At 46.8% G+C, this 15,270-nt stretch overlaps 1 protein-coding gene and 1 long non-coding RNA gene across 3 annotated transcripts in view; both read right to left on the bottom strand.

The window, feature by feature from the left end:
* Positions 1 to 15,270, bottom strand: part of SYN3 (synapsin III) — a 484,704-nt gene that overhangs the window by 338,785 nt on the left and 130,649 nt on the right. The window lies entirely within an intron of this gene.
* On the bottom strand, positions 7,163 to 14,425 carry LOC123333230. Its single transcript, XR_006550442.1, has 3 exons — positions 14,241 to 14,425; positions 12,373 to 12,478; positions 7,163 to 7,221 (listed from the first exon to the last, which is right to left on the bottom strand). It is a non-coding gene; the product is annotated as an uncharacterized LOC123333230 (long non-coding RNA).

Raw genomic sequence — 15,270 nt, 5'->3', positions numbered from 1 at the left:
ATTATTATCAAGTAGCCTCTTTCCAATATTTCACACATGCACATCTTTTCACATAAACTGACCTCATTTAAAATTATTTCTTTAATATAATGTCTAAATGGAACTGTTGGGTGAAAGGGTATCAACTTTTTTAAAGGTGCTCAGAAAACCACCCCTTTTTAAATGTTCCCAACACCAGGGCACATGCCAGTGTCTGACTCACTGCAGCCTCACCAGTACAGCAGTTTTTACAAAATACATTTTTCAATTTGATAAACCATTATCAAATATACCCTGCACCCCATTTCTGTTTCAGTTTGCATTTTTATGATTTTAGTAAGATTGAATACTTTTAATAACCATATGTACTTTCTTTACTGTAGAAGTCTTCTTACATCTTTCCTCACTGGAAAAAATAATGGGGTCTCCCTGTTTCCTCATTGACATGAGCTCTGATGGTGCCTTCACCTGTCATGTGTGGTAATGTTTTTACTAGTTGGTTGTCTTTTTATTTATGACTGTGAATCTTAACAAAATATATGAACACATTCTCCATTCCCCGAGTCTTTCCCTTTTGATTTTGCTCTCTGCTTTGAAGCTCCAAGGGTCCCCTGGGGCCCCGGTTCTCTCGACAGCGAGACACGCCCTCTTCCCAGCAGTGTAGTTTCCCTCCCACACAACGGTGCTAGCATACTTGGTGCCTCACTCTGGGGTCTCCACTCTGCTCTGGGAGGAAGTAAAAGTCTTCCAGTGCCCAAACTCTGATGCCTTGTCTCAGGATGCTCCAACTCTAGTCCCGGATATTACGGTGCTGTCTCTCTAGAGCACCTAGAACTCACCTCTAAACCACATCTCTCTTACTCTTTGAAATAAAGTAGTAGCAACCTCCACTTTGTCTTCCAGGATTTGAGAATCTACCTCAAGCTTCCATATTCCAAGTGCTCTTTTAAAATTATACATCAGCTCCATGCTCAAAACCCTCAGAAGGCTTCCATCTTTCTGATGACAAATGCTCACCTCCTTACCTCGGCTGCGAAGCCCCTGCCTGCCTCTCCATCTCATTTCTACTTTACTCCTCCCTCACCTCCACCAAGGGCGTCCCAACTGGCGCGAGTGGTAAAGAACCTGCCTGCCAATGTAGGAGGTGTAAGAGTGGTAGGTTTGATCCCTGGGTCAGGAAGATGCCCTGGAGGAGGGCACGGCAACCCACTCCAGTATTCTTGCCTGGAGAATCCCATGAGCAGAGGGGCCTGGAGGGTTACGGTCCACAGGGTCATAAAGAGTCGGACACGACTGAAGTGACTTAGCAGCAGCAGCACCTTCACCAAAACCACACTGACAACTGCTCCTCTCTTTAATTTCTTTTCCTGGAGGCTCTTTTCCCAAATGGTGTGTGGCTGCCTCATTCTTGTCACTTATTGGCTTAAATTCATTTCCTGAAGGACACCTGTCCTGTTAGCTCTACTGAACTTTTCTTCAACGCTCATATTGCCCTATTTTCTTCACAGCTCTTACGACAACTGTATTTCTCCAGTTTACATATTTAGTTGTTTATTGTCTGTCTCTCCCCTCTAAAGATGTCAGCTCAATGAGAACAGGGGACCTGCCCAGGTCCTTACCAGTAATTTTAAACGAATGATGAAGTTAATGAATGCTCGAACACATGAAAGAAGGAGGGCCTCCCAGGTGGCAGAGTGGTAAAGAATCCCACAGTGAGGAAGACCTGGCTTGGATCCCTGGGTTGGGAAGATCCCCTGCAGGAGGGCAAGGCAACCCACTCCAGTGTTCTTGCCTGGAGAATTCAGTGGACCGAGGAGCCTGGCAAATACAGTCAATGGGGTTGCAAAGAGTCAGACACAACTGAGTGACTAACACTACTATTATGAAAGAATGAGTGAATGCAAAGTAGAAAAAGGAACAAACGGTCTCTTTCATCGTGGTCCTAGAGAAGAGAAATAGGATTGATGGCCAAAGTAGCCAGGAAATTAACACGTGGACCCTAATAGCCAGTCGGCTGCCTTACAATGAGTCCTGTGTTCCTGGAGGTACGTTAGCATCACCAAGAAATTTTTAACCCTAGGACATGCAAGTTGGACCCCATGACTGCTTAAGATCTTCAGACACAATATGTGAGAAATAAACAGTCTCCATGAGTACTGTATCAGAGCAAACCAAGCATGTGTCACAGTTCAAATTCTGCCATTGTCTGCTGCACAGAATGCACACTGTCTTCCACACAGCCTGGGATTTGCATGGAAGGTGAAAAATTAGAGACACCAGCATGCAGTTCCTCCCTCCACACCCAGCACCCAAGGTTCTCTGTCCAGTCAGGGAATAGCCACATCCTGCATGTCACCCCACCATCCAAGGATGTAGTCAGCAGTTTCAGGCCCTGACAGTGGGCCAAGCACCACGGTAGAGGCTGGAAATCCTAGGATAATTGAGACATCATTCCTGCTTTCTCGAGACTTACAGTCCGAGAGGAGGTGGGTGCAATGCTAAAGGATAAAGATTTGCTAAAAGAACAAATGAAAAAGTGAGTGAGTGAAACAACAGAGGCAAATACAAAACACTAAGGTGGTCCAACTCTCCCTGGGGAGGGTGTGGATGAGTGTGTGCCAGAGGGCTTGGGTCAAGAAAGGAAGGTAGGGGTTTGTCACATGGACAGGTTTTTAAGGGTTTCCAGGTGGAGGGAACAGCACCTGAAACTGAATTCAGGGATCCCTGAAGTGAGAAGACAGTGGTCTGTAATCGGTTTTATTTGCTCAGTATCCTTCTCTTTTGGGGGAAATAGACTCCATAATAAAATTCTCTCCAATCAAAGAACTGGCTTCCTCTCGGCAGTAACTGGTCTAAGGATTGCATTGCTGATGTCAAAAGGGTTGTCACAATCCTCCTTGAGTGGCCAGCTAAGCTTGAGTGACATCACCTGGGCTGACAGACAGCGTTTTCCTGCTCCATGAAAGGACCCCACCTGTAACAGGGAGACCAAGCCTGTGTGCCTCACTGAGCCCCTGAATCCTCCTGAGCCTGACACTGGGGCCACCCTTATCTTCTGAGTTACTTGCGCTATTGGTGGTGGTCTAGTCACTAAGTCATATCCAACTCCTGAGAACTCATGTAGCCTTCCAGGCTCCTCTATCCATAGGCTTCTCTAGGCAAGAATACTGGAGTGGGTTGCCATTTTCTTCTCCAGGGGATCTTCCTGACCCAGGGATCGAACCCGTGTCTCCTGCATTGCAAGCACATTCTGTACCAACTGAGCTATGAGGGGATCTTCCCACTTGAGCTGTTAAGTATCCTATTTTGCCTACACTGGTTTAAACTGGGTCTGGTGCTTGCCCTCACTATTGTTCTGACTGGTATTGGGAGGAAGTGGCAAAGTCTGTAATTGGTTACATGGCAGGGGTATAAAGTCTAATGAGGTGGTGGCAAGAGATATGGTTGGGTGAACATCCCAACAACTCTCGTGAACCTCTTCCCACTCTTCTGCTTCCACAGGGCCTCTGGACACATGTCCTGTGTCTTTCATGCCTGAGCAAGAAGGCCTCCTTCAGTCCCACACAAGCTGGCACATCCTGGCTAGAGGCTGTACCTGGGTTTTCTTATTCCTTAGACTTAAAATGAGCTATGTTATATGGGTTTCTGATCCCAGGTCTTTTCTCGGAAGCAGCATTCGATGCTGGAGAGTAAATCAAGGACAACATACAATTAAATGGTAGAGACGGGACAGGTGATGCATTGCTGGGAGATTACCAGGTGCTCCAGGCAGTGTCAAGAAGTGGGGGGCCAAAGGCTGTGTCACTTTTCATTATTGGAGAAGCTTAATAATTCCCTCAATATGCAGAAGCCTGCAGTGGCCAGAAAAGATTTTGATTGGGCTTTACCTGGGGCCTAAGTTAATATGAAGAAGCCTCATTATCCTCAGCCACCTGACTGCTATTTTGTCAGTCCCTTTTCTGAAAGACCCAGGCTGACTAAGGGACAGTGTTGCTAACTTTGGTCACATGTTGACCCATCAAAGCCAGACGTGACCCCAGCCATGGCTGGGAAGGCTCTGGGCTTTTGATATCTGTACCCACCAGCAGAGACTTCCGGTGTCCTCCGAACTTCTCCCACTTCTCACACTCCTTCCCCATCCCCCTCCACCTCTGAAAATACCACCTTAGGTACCAAATCTGTGGGAAGGAAACCAAGAGAACTGAGCACACCAACCATAACAGGTGTCCTGAGGAAAAGCAAAGGGGAATGCACGCTCCTGAAGGCTATGGACCACTACTGCGCAGCAAGGGCAGAACAGAGTAGATGTGCGTGCTAGGCAGATGCAGAGCCTTGAATGGGCCATATGGAAGGGCTTTAGGAATTCGCGATGTTTCCTGCCAGCCCGAGGACTGCAAGAAATTAGTCCAGGACGAAGAGAAACGAGGTGGTGGCCGACCAGCAATCTGGCAAGGAGCAGACAGCAGGAGGCCGCAGTGGGGTTGGCGGGGCCCACACGGCAGCTGCCAGCCACACGGCGCGACGGCAGCAGGGGGAGGCCCGGCGGCGCTTACACACAACCAGGCTCTCTCTGAGTCTCGGGACTCTCTTTGTAAACTACTAGGAGGTTAATAAAACATAGACATGAGTTGCTGGAGAAAGGAGGCTTCCTCGTCTCTGTTCTAAGCCTCAGAATATCGGTCTCCTTATCTCAGTCTCTTCTCCCTTTCATTTCAGAGAAGTTCTTGTGACTCCACCCTTGCTCCATCCTTCTCCATCACCCGGGGGATCCCACATGTTATGGGTTGAACTGTAAGCCCCCAAAAGATACATCGAAGTCCTGAGCCCTGTTCCTGGCTGTGTGACCTGATTTGGAAACAGGTCTTCACAGATTTAATCAAGTTAAGGTGCGGTCATACTGGAGTAGAGTACCTAACCCAACGCCTAGATCTTTATAAGAGAAGGTCAATCTGGATGCAGACAGAGAGAGGAAGAGGAGAACGCTACGTGACAATGGAACCAAAGATTAGAGCGATGAGTCGACACATCAAGGAATGTCAAGGATTGCTGGCAACACGTCAAGGAATGTCAAGGATTGCTGGCAACACGTCAAGGAATGTCAAGGATTGCTGGCAACCACGAGAAATGAGGAAGGCACAGGGATGGATCCTCAGCTAGATCCTTGAGAGGGAGCACGGCCCTGCTGACACCTTGATCACAGACTTCCTGCCTCCAGAACCAGGAGAGAATAAACTTCTGTTGTGTAAGCTGCCCAGCCTCTGGCATTTAGTTATAGTAGCCTCAGGAAACAAATACTCTGCACACCCGCAGTATTTCCTCTTTCTAGCAGCTTCCTGGCTTTCTTTCTTCTTGTGCATATCCATCCACAACCCCCTCCTCACTTCCCAAAAAAACAACCCTGACTCCAACAATAAGAAAACCTTTGCTTCAAGGCTGAAAATGAATGACAGTTAAGAAATGTTTACAGAACTTTATGTAAAAGAGTTAACAAATCAACACATAGATAAGTGTATGGAGATTTATTTGGAAGGATGTTCAGCAAAAGCGCTAAGCTGGCTATCTCTGAAGGGTGGGATGGGAAATGGGGGGTTTTACATTCTCTTCAGACTTTTTTGTACTATCTGTATATTAAAAAAAAAAAAGAGTACAAAGCATTTTTACAACTATGAAAAAACAATGATGTTTATCTCCATTTTTGGAAAAAAATGATAAATGTAACAATGATGTAACATCATGGAAAATGCTTATGGGACCATTTCACATGACATAAAACAATAGAAAAGAGAATCTGTGTTATGACTAAAGCACCATAAACATGACAAGACTGGAGGGCAGATGGAACATTGCTCATTCGTTAAGGTGGTGAGGCTATAGGTAATTTTGTTTTGAAAATTTCCATTTTTGTTATACCATGGTTTGGACATTAACCAAAATTATAGTTGGCATAAACAAGTAACTGAAGGTAAAACAATCCCCTTCACTAGGGCTTGCGGCCATAACTAGCCCCGCCTCCACTCTCTCCCATCGCTACAATATGTGCCTACAGCCCCAGTTCCCATGCACCCATCTCCACCACCCTCTGCATCCAGCTGCCAGTCCCCTTTCCACCTTAGTGAACTCACACTGAGGTCATTCCTAAAAGCCAAACTCCAAGATCAAATACATTCTGCTATGCCTTCCCTTTCCCTGATTTCTGATGAACAGCTAATGTTCAGTGAGCCTCTATTCTAAGCCCTCCGTATATCTTCACTCATTCAAGCCTGACTCATTTAAGGAGCTGTTATTTTCATCCCCATTTTCCAGATAAGAAAACCGAGGCACACAGTGGTTAAGGAACTTGCCGAGGCCCCACAGCTGTCGTTGTTGGAACCATGAGTCAAACCTGGAAGCTGTTGGCTCTGGAGAAGGGTTTTCCACTCTCTGCACTATTGACCGTGGACCTGGATGATTCTTAGTTGTGGGAGGCCATCCTATGCATTGTAGGGTGTTGGGACCATCCCTGGCCTCTACCTAATAGATGCAATAGCACACCCAGGCCCAGCAGTGACAACTAGAAATGTCTCTAGACATTGCCAAGAGTTCTCTGGGGGCAAATTCACCCTGGTCCTCTGCAGGGGGATTACCATCTGCCCGGCACTGAAGACGCTCTCCCCTTGCTTCCCAGCTGTTCCCTCCTGGCTCCTCACTGTGTCTTTTACCCTGATTGGCTCTTTTCCAAGGCACAAGGTTGGTTCCCTGCCCTGGAAAATCACCTCTATTCAGTGCGTTCACCCACCTTGTCCTCACAGGCAATAGTGGAAATGACTCAGATTTACAGAGCACCTCCTCTGTCCCAGGAGTCATTTGTAGGCTTTTAATTATGTTTTTTTTTAAAAAATTATGTTCTTTTTAATCCTCACAATGATCCTATAAGAAGGAGACTATCAATAATCTTATTTTTCGAGAAATCATCACTAATTCATAAAAATATCAAATCACTATGAGTTCTTTATGTAAAACGAATATAATATTGTAAGTCAACTATACTTTAATTAAAATTAAATACAAATAAAAGTAAAGTGAAGTTGCTCAGTTGTGTCCCACTCTTTGCGACCCCATGGACTGTAGCTTACCAGGCTCCTCTGTCCATGGGATTTTCCAGGAAATAGTACTGGAGTGGGGTGCCATTTCCTTCTCCAGGGGATCTTCCCAACCCAGGGATCAAACCTGGGTCTCCTGCATTGTAGACATACGCTTTACCATCTGAGCCACCAGGGAAGTCCAAAATAAAAGTAGAGAAGGAATAATTTTTAAAAAGGAACTAAGGCACTGAGAGATTAAGCACGGTAAGAACAAGCTCCACATGGACCGGAGTGCTTCAAGTTGATGTGCATAGCCAGGGTGCCACCACCATCATCCTTATAACCTCAAATTCACCCCTCCTGAACCCCAAGTCATCAGGCTCCCCTCTGAGGATCTCCTGACTTCTGTCAAAGTACCCCCAGGCCCACAGCAACCCAGGATCTATCACCCTGAAGTCATCTGTGATTCTTCTCTCTGACCCCCACATAAGGAACCGCTCCCCACTCCAGAAGTGTCTAGGGTGTTCTCCTGTACCCAGCTCCCCTCTCTCACTCTGGTTTTCCCTCCCATTGCCTTAGGTTCAGGACATCTCAACACACCTCCTTATCTCCTAATCCCAGTCACAAGTCCCTCCTCTCACTCCTCTTTGAAGCTCAGAATCCAGACTGTTGAAAGCCAAGTGTGATGTGACCTCATGGTCTCTGTCCCAGGGATTCTCAAGCTAAATGCCAGCAGAGCCCAAGCAGGTAACATCAGGCCAGGAGAGTGAGCCGTCTTTGCTAGCAGTGTCCTCGGTGGTCTTCTTCTAACAGATACTCTCTTTGAAATTAAACGCAGCAACAGTCTTCATTTCTACAATGCTCTCTCCAACCTTTTCTAGAAGGATCAGTTCAGTCCAGCTCAGTTCAGTCACTCAGTCATGTCCGACTCTTTGTGACCCCATGGACTGCAGTACGCCAGGCCTCCCTGTCCATCACCAATTCCCGGAGTACACTCAAATTCATGTCCATCATGACAGTGATGCCATCCAACCAGCTCATCCTCTGTCATCCCCTTGTCCTCCTGCCTTCAATCTTTCCCAGAATCAGGGTCTTTTCCAAAGAGTCAGCTCTTCTCATCAAGTGGCCAGAGTATTGGAGTTTCAGCTTCAGCATCAGTCCTTCCAATAAATATTAAGGACTGACCTCCTTTAGAATATATTGGTTGGGAAAAAAAAACAAAACACCAGTATACTGGTTGGATCTCCTTGCAGACCAAGGGACTCTCAAGAGTCTCCTCCAACACCACAGTTCAAAAGCATCAATTCTTCTACACTCAGCTTTTTTACAGTCCAACTCACATCCATACATGACTACTGTAAAAACCACAGCTTTGAGTAGATGGACCTGTGTTGGCAAAGTAACATCTCTGTTTTTTAATATGCTGTCTAGGTTGGTCATAACTTTTCTTCCTTCTTTTTAGAAGCATGCATGCCCCTTACTCTCTCTTTCATTTTCCCACTTTCGATAACGACTTGAACACTAGAAACGTTCCATCTTCCTGTAGGAGAACACAATCTTTATGACAGACGGCAGCTAACGCAGGCCTCTGTGAAGAGCTGGGGGAAGTGGGCGCTGGTGAAAATAGAAAACAGCTTTTGCTCTAGCTGCTAAGCCCACCTAGGAACAAGGTCCCAGGTGGCCCTAATGACTTTCTAAAGAAGTCCAATTCTGGATATTTATAAGAAATTCTCAGTAACTTAAAGGCTGATGGCTCATCAAAAAAAAAAAAAAAAAATTTTTTTTTTTTTAATCATACACCAAAAATAAATAAAGCAGAACTGCTATGGGAAAAACTCCAATGAGACTCAAGGCTCCACCTACGGAGGACAACTGTGACCCAACTCCAGCATGTGGTGGCCACATGGAAATACTGGGTCAGTCTTACCAAATCCTCTGGTTTTCAAATGAAGCCAGAAACCTGCCTTTTATGTGAAGTCTTTTTGTGTAAAATCTTTCATTTTAAAAAAACATGGGGCCACATTGTATGTGCAGACCAACGTTTTCTAGATAAGACATGTGACCTGAAAGCTAGTAGTGTATGGTCTCCAACTTGGGGAGGAGGGGTCCTCTCTTCCACCACCACCCTCATCTACATTCCACTCCTGCACTAATCTTGAAATAATGGTTCCCTCCTGCCACTCTGCTGTTCAAACCCCTGGCAGCCTCACTGCCCACAGGCAGGAGTTCCTACTTCTTCCCTGGTGGCTCAGTGCTTCCTTTTAGCGGCCTGGGCTTCCTTTTAGCTCCATCTCCTCCTTGCTCCTAGAATGTCCTTACACCAAGGTCCATGGCCCTGCTGCCCCCATGCTCATCTTCCATCCATTCATACTGTGCTCTGTCCATGCAACTTCCTATGCCTAGGAAGTGTGTCACTTGCTCAGTCATGTCTGACTCTGCGACCCCATGGACTGGAGCCCGCCAGGCTCCTCTGTTTATGGAATTTCCCAGGCAAAAATACTGGAGTGGGTTGCCATTTCCTTCTTCAGGGGATCCTCCCAATGCAGAGATCAAACTAGTGTCTCCTGCATTGCAGGCAGATTCTTTACCATCTGAACCACCAGAGAAGCCCACGTGAAAGTGAAAGTTGCTCAGTTGTGTCTGACTCTTTGTGACTCCATAGACCATACAGTACATGGAATTCTCCAGGCCAGAATACTGCAGTGGGTAGCCTTTCCCTTCTCCAGGGGATCTTCCCAACCCAGGGACCAAACCCAGGTCTCCCGCGTTGCAGGCAGATTCTTTAACAGCTGAGTCACAAGGGAAACCCATGCTTAGGAAACTGCCCCTCAAAAATTCCAATTCAAATCCTACCTCCTCATGATTCCTCCCCATCCTCCATTCCCATACCTTCAGGGTGTTCGGCTCACATGGAAACTCCTCACACAGCATCTCCTAACTGCTCACAGGTTGTGGTCTCCTAGTTAACTCTTCACTTGTCCAAGACTGCCTCTATCTGGGGGCAGGGTTCTTACCCAGTGTTTCAAGTCTCTTCTCCACATTGCCCAGAGACATTTTTTATGGGACACACATCTGAGTATGTTGCTCTCCTGGTTTTAGATGCTGTCTCCTGTGTGCAGATTCAAGCCCAATTGCCGTATCACCAACACAGAATCCTGAGTCTGGTTTGATTTTAAAAAGTCTACTTCTCCAGTTCCACTGTGGTCATCTCTGGTCACATGGACGTGTATGCTCAGTCTTTCAGTTGTGTACAACTCTTTATGACCACGTGGACTGCAACCCACCAGGCTCCTCTGTCCATGGAATTCTCCAGGCAATAATACTGGAGTGGGTTGCTGTGCCCTCCTCCAGGGGATCTTCCCGACCCAGGGATAGAACCCAGGTTTCCTGCATTGCAGGCAGATTCTTTTTTTTTTTTTTAAGTATATCATAGTTTTTATTTAAGTACCTTTACTATTATTGCAGTACATAATTTTCTCTAAGTTTTACAGATTTTGATATTCATATTTACATTTGCTTCTTATATCTAAGCACAAGTTGACAATTAAAAGTTCCCCAGGAATTTTTGTTAAATGAATTAATAGTGAATACTTGGTTCTATTGCAGCAGATTCTTTACTGCTGAGCCACCAGGGAAGCCTGGGTTGGTCACATGGATAACAATATGCACTCTATACTTCAACCCCACAGGACTCCAGCTATATGCAGAAGCCACAATCTGTCTCACCTTTGTAATTCAACACATACTTGGGGAAAACAAGGACAGCAGGCTATTCAGAGAGACTATTATGAAAATTAAGTACATCCTTCTTATTTAATATGATAAAAAGTGAGTCCAGGAATGTTCTTTCCCATCTATCTGCTCTTACTGTTCTTTCAAAGCTCAGTCAATAAAATGTTCCTTGTAGAATAGGCTGGTATTATTTACTTCCTGGGATAAACGTTAACCAACACACACACACACGCACACTTTAAAAACAGTGAGATCTCTGAATGACGAGGAGGTGGTATGTCCATCTGTAATGCCAAGCCTCTGAGCGCCCGGCAGGTGTCCAGTACCAGTAGGTGCTCAGGGCCATGTGTGTGGAATTGGGAGTGTGCTCCAACTTCCCTTCCCAGGGTCCTGGCCCATCTAAAGTCAGCAGCACTTCAACAACTAGCAGGGACACAGCATCTCAAGACACCAAAAGAGCAAGGCAGGTGAGTGGGAGGGCAAGGGGTGGGAAACGTGGCGCAGTCTAGTACCAGCTCTGCTCATGACTTGCTGTGGGCCTCTGACACCTCAGCTTCTCCTCTCTGGGCCTCAGTTTCCTCACTGTAAAGGACAGTTTGGCTACATGACCTCCTAGGGCCCTGCTTCCAACTCCAGTCTTGGAACTGAGGCTTTCAACACTCACCTCTCTGGCATATCTGCCCGAGTTCCCTTGTGACATCCTGTCACATAGCAGTAGTTTATAAGAATCAGAATCACTGGCTATTTGGTACTTGCTGAGTGGCAGGACCCCACACAGGGATTTTTAAGCTTTATCTTATTGAATTCTCACACAGAGCTCCTGTGAAGTGGGTACTTGTCTTGGTTGGGTCCCCTAGAAGTGGTGCCTGAAACAGTCTTCCAAAGCCTATGATCCATGGAGGAGAAAGAAGGTGCTCTTGAGCGGGTAAGTGGGTGAGAGAAGCAGGACAGGAAGGGGAAAGGGCTGAGGATGGATGTAGTCATGGCTAAGGTCTAGTCTTGGCTTGATTTGTAGAGATTTCTGGAGCACAGTCCCATGGAGTTATCCCATCTTGAGGAAAGAGGCTCACCTTCTGTGTCCCCAGCATTAGTCAGTTACCAGCTTGGCTGATGGGAGAGGGAGAGGGAGGGTGGCAGAAGGAGATAGCCTTTCAGATGCCTCAGGGATGCTAATACCTTAAGCCAAAGGCTCTGGAGAAGACCAGAGGTATAGCTGTTACCATGGCACTCACAGTGTTGGGACTGGTACACTAGCTGGCAAAGGGGGTCTCAGAGAACCACAGCATCTACACAGCACTATTATTAGCCCATTTTGCAGATGGGAAAAACCGAGACTTGGAGAGGTTCAATGCACTCTCTTGGTCACAGAACTATAAAACACAGAACTCTGTACCATTAAGTACAAATCACATTTCCCATAAGCAGTCCCTACCCCTGTGGAGCAGGACCCATGGACCTCTGTCTCCTTGGCACCCAGACTGGTTACTGCATCAAAATGGTGTGAGGTGTGCTTAGAATGGCTGGGTTGGTGAGGTGCAGCTCTTCATGGTCATGGAGCCTCAGGTGGCATGGCTCTATGAGGCAGGGATTCAGTCCTTACCATCTGAGGGCCCAGGGGAGCACCCCACTTTTTGACAGCTGCCTGGGCTCCAGGGCTTGTCAGCAGCCTGCTTCTCCCTGGGGGTGGGCCTCCTGCCAGGCTGCCTCTGCGGGAAGGGGAACATTATTCATCAGGGAGATAAGGCAGCTGATGAGAGACGGGCCTCCAAGCAGCTGTTCCTCAGCAGGGTTGGAGCGGATGCCGGAGATGCACAGGGGAGGGGGGCATGGAGGAAAGCCCATTGTTAGATAAAAAATGATGGTGTTGCTGAGGAGTGATGGGAGAGCACATTTCCAACCGAGACTGGGTGCTAGTACACGCTTGTCCCCAAGCCCTGTCCACAAATGTCTGTACCTGATGAACCCCATGTGTGCCTCTGATCAGGCTAACTACTCAACAAGTCAGGGGGTTCCATCAGCTCAGGCAGCAAAAGTGTCCAACTGGTAGGGGTAGGGTGCATAGTTCCCATGGAGTTCTACCCCAAGCTAACTGTTCACTGAAACAGACTTGGGGCCAAGGGGGGGCTGAGTGCTTCAGGCCCGGCTACAGCCCTCACTCACTCATTTCCTGCCTCCAGGGTACTTAGGGCACCTAAGCCCCCTTCCTGCAGCTCCCCTGGGACTCTCTTCTCTTAAAGCTAGCCTGTACAGGGTGGAATTTTCCAGGCTGAGGAGCAAGTATGGGTGAGGTTACGTTTTTTTTGAAAGGAGCCATTAAAAGGGACCCCAGGGGTTTCCTGAGAGAGAGAAAAGAGTTGGGTGGGTCCTCTCTGGAGGGAAATGGGCTCATCACGGCCCCCGCTGACACACCCAGCACCTCTCCTGCCTCCTTCCACCACCTTCCTTTCTGACCATACTGGAGGGTTTTCTCAGAAGTCAGGCTCTCCCCTGGCCCATATCCTGCAGTGGACGTTTGGACATTGACCTCCTAGCTAACCTTTATTCTTCCTTAGCAGTTAGAACAGGGAAGTGTGCACAGAGGGGTCTTTAAAAGCAGCTACGATATGATGTCCAACTCATTGTGACCCCATGGACTGTAGCCCTCCAGGCTGCTCTGTCCATGGGATTCTCCAGGCAAGAATACTGGAGTGAGTTGCCATGCCCTCCTCCAGGGGATCTTCCCAACCCAGGGATGGAACCTGCATCTCTTTTATCTCCTGCATTGGCAGGCAGGTTCTTTACCACTAGCACTACATGGGAAGCCCACTTTATAAAGCAAATGCAGCAGAATGTTGATTTGACAAGCAGGGTCATGAGCACATAAATAACAATAGTTAATGTTTATTAAGCACATAGTGTGTGTGAGGAACTTTTGTCTTTTAAAGAGCTTTACCTTAATTAATCCTGACAATTACCTGTAGAGGTAGTTTTTTTGTTTTAATAAGACAGAGAAACAAAAGGCTTAAGTCACCTCTCCAATGTCCCACTGCAGAGCCCTGAAGCCTGGCTCCTCACCAGACCACCTCAATACATGGGTGTTTGTTATATTATTCTCTCAACTTCTACTATGCTTGAAATAGTTTAGAACTGTTTTCTTAAAGGATCTGAAGTAAATATGGCAAAATATTAATATTTGTTAAATTTGTGTGTTCAACTTTATGCTTAAAATTATTGCAAACTTAAAAAAATATATATGAATATTTCAAAAGGGAAAAAAAAGCCTCAATGTTTCTACAACTTCTCCTCAGAAGACTGCTGGAGCCCCCTCAAACCTCCTCCCCAAAGCTCTCACACAATCAATCACATTATTATTATCTTTCTGTGCTTTTCTCCATCCTGACACTTATCACGTCCCATTCTAGCTGTGGATTCACTGCTCATTTCTCCTTCTAGGCTGTGAACTCCACTGGGGTGATGTTGGACTTTTACCTGCATTTCCAGGGCCCAGCTTCCTGCAAGGAAAGTCTAGATGCTTCATAAAATCATTTGATGAAGCTGCACTGGGGGCTCCCACGGGTGATGACCGAGCTGCTGGTGGAAGGGAAGCTGTAGGGGGTGGAGGAACAAGCGCGGGCCCTGCCCTCCCTGCTGGAGACATATGGCAATACTTTCAGGACATTACCCAGTCAGGGTTTCCAGCATAAGTGCTTCCAGCTGCACCTTCCATTGTGCACAGGAACTTCTTAAGACAGGATTCTGGCTGCTTTCAGCTTGGCTCACAGGCCTAATCTAAGAAGTGGAGGGCAGCTTTTGAGGCAGCCTATCTGGGCTTTCCCCACCAGGTCTCCACCTGTGGCCCTCTGCTGATCTGGTGTGCATCAGGTGAACACTCTGCAATGTGGCGTCTTCACTCTGGCTCAGGGGTTCTCCATCTTGGCTGCATCTTGAAATCACCTGGGGAGCTTGCAAAACTACTCACACCTAATCCTTCCCCTTCTTCTCCTACCCCTGATATTCTGATATGATTGGCCCCAGGCTGGCGTTTTTAGAAGCTTTCCAGGTGATTTTAACAGTTGGAGCTCCTGTTAGGTGCTTTTTGCTAAAAAGACAGCTGTCAGCAGGTGAACTGCGATGACTTCATCATCAAGAGACATTACTGAGCATCTACTATGTGAAAGAACGTTACTAAGCATCTGTTATCTAGGAAGGAAGGAGTTTGAGATCTCTTTCCTAAGAAGCAACTGTGTTGGGAGGAGAAATTACTTAGCCAGTGTTGGCATGCACAGATCATACAGCCAGCGTGGGAATGGTAGGGTCTTGATACCCATTAGGTCCATGTAGGACATCATTGATAGATCACAGGATAATTTCCTGCTGAGTCCATAAATACCTGTTGGACAAGAAAGCAAGGAGGGAAGTATATCTACAATACTTAGGTATCTTTCCTCAAGGTTCAGCTGGTATGGACTTATTCTCATCTGATATAAGCGAAGTCCCACCAGCATAAATGCTTATATTC

The sequence above is a fragment of the Bubalus bubalis genome, chromosome 4 (genome assembly GCF_019923935.1).
Source record: "Bubalus bubalis isolate 160015118507 breed Murrah chromosome 4, NDDB_SH_1, whole genome shotgun sequence".
NCBI lineage: Eukaryota > Metazoa > Chordata > Mammalia > Artiodactyla > Bovidae > Bubalus > Bubalus bubalis.
Note: the sequence above shows the minus strand (reverse complement) of the source record. Positions and strands in the feature narration are given on the sequence as shown.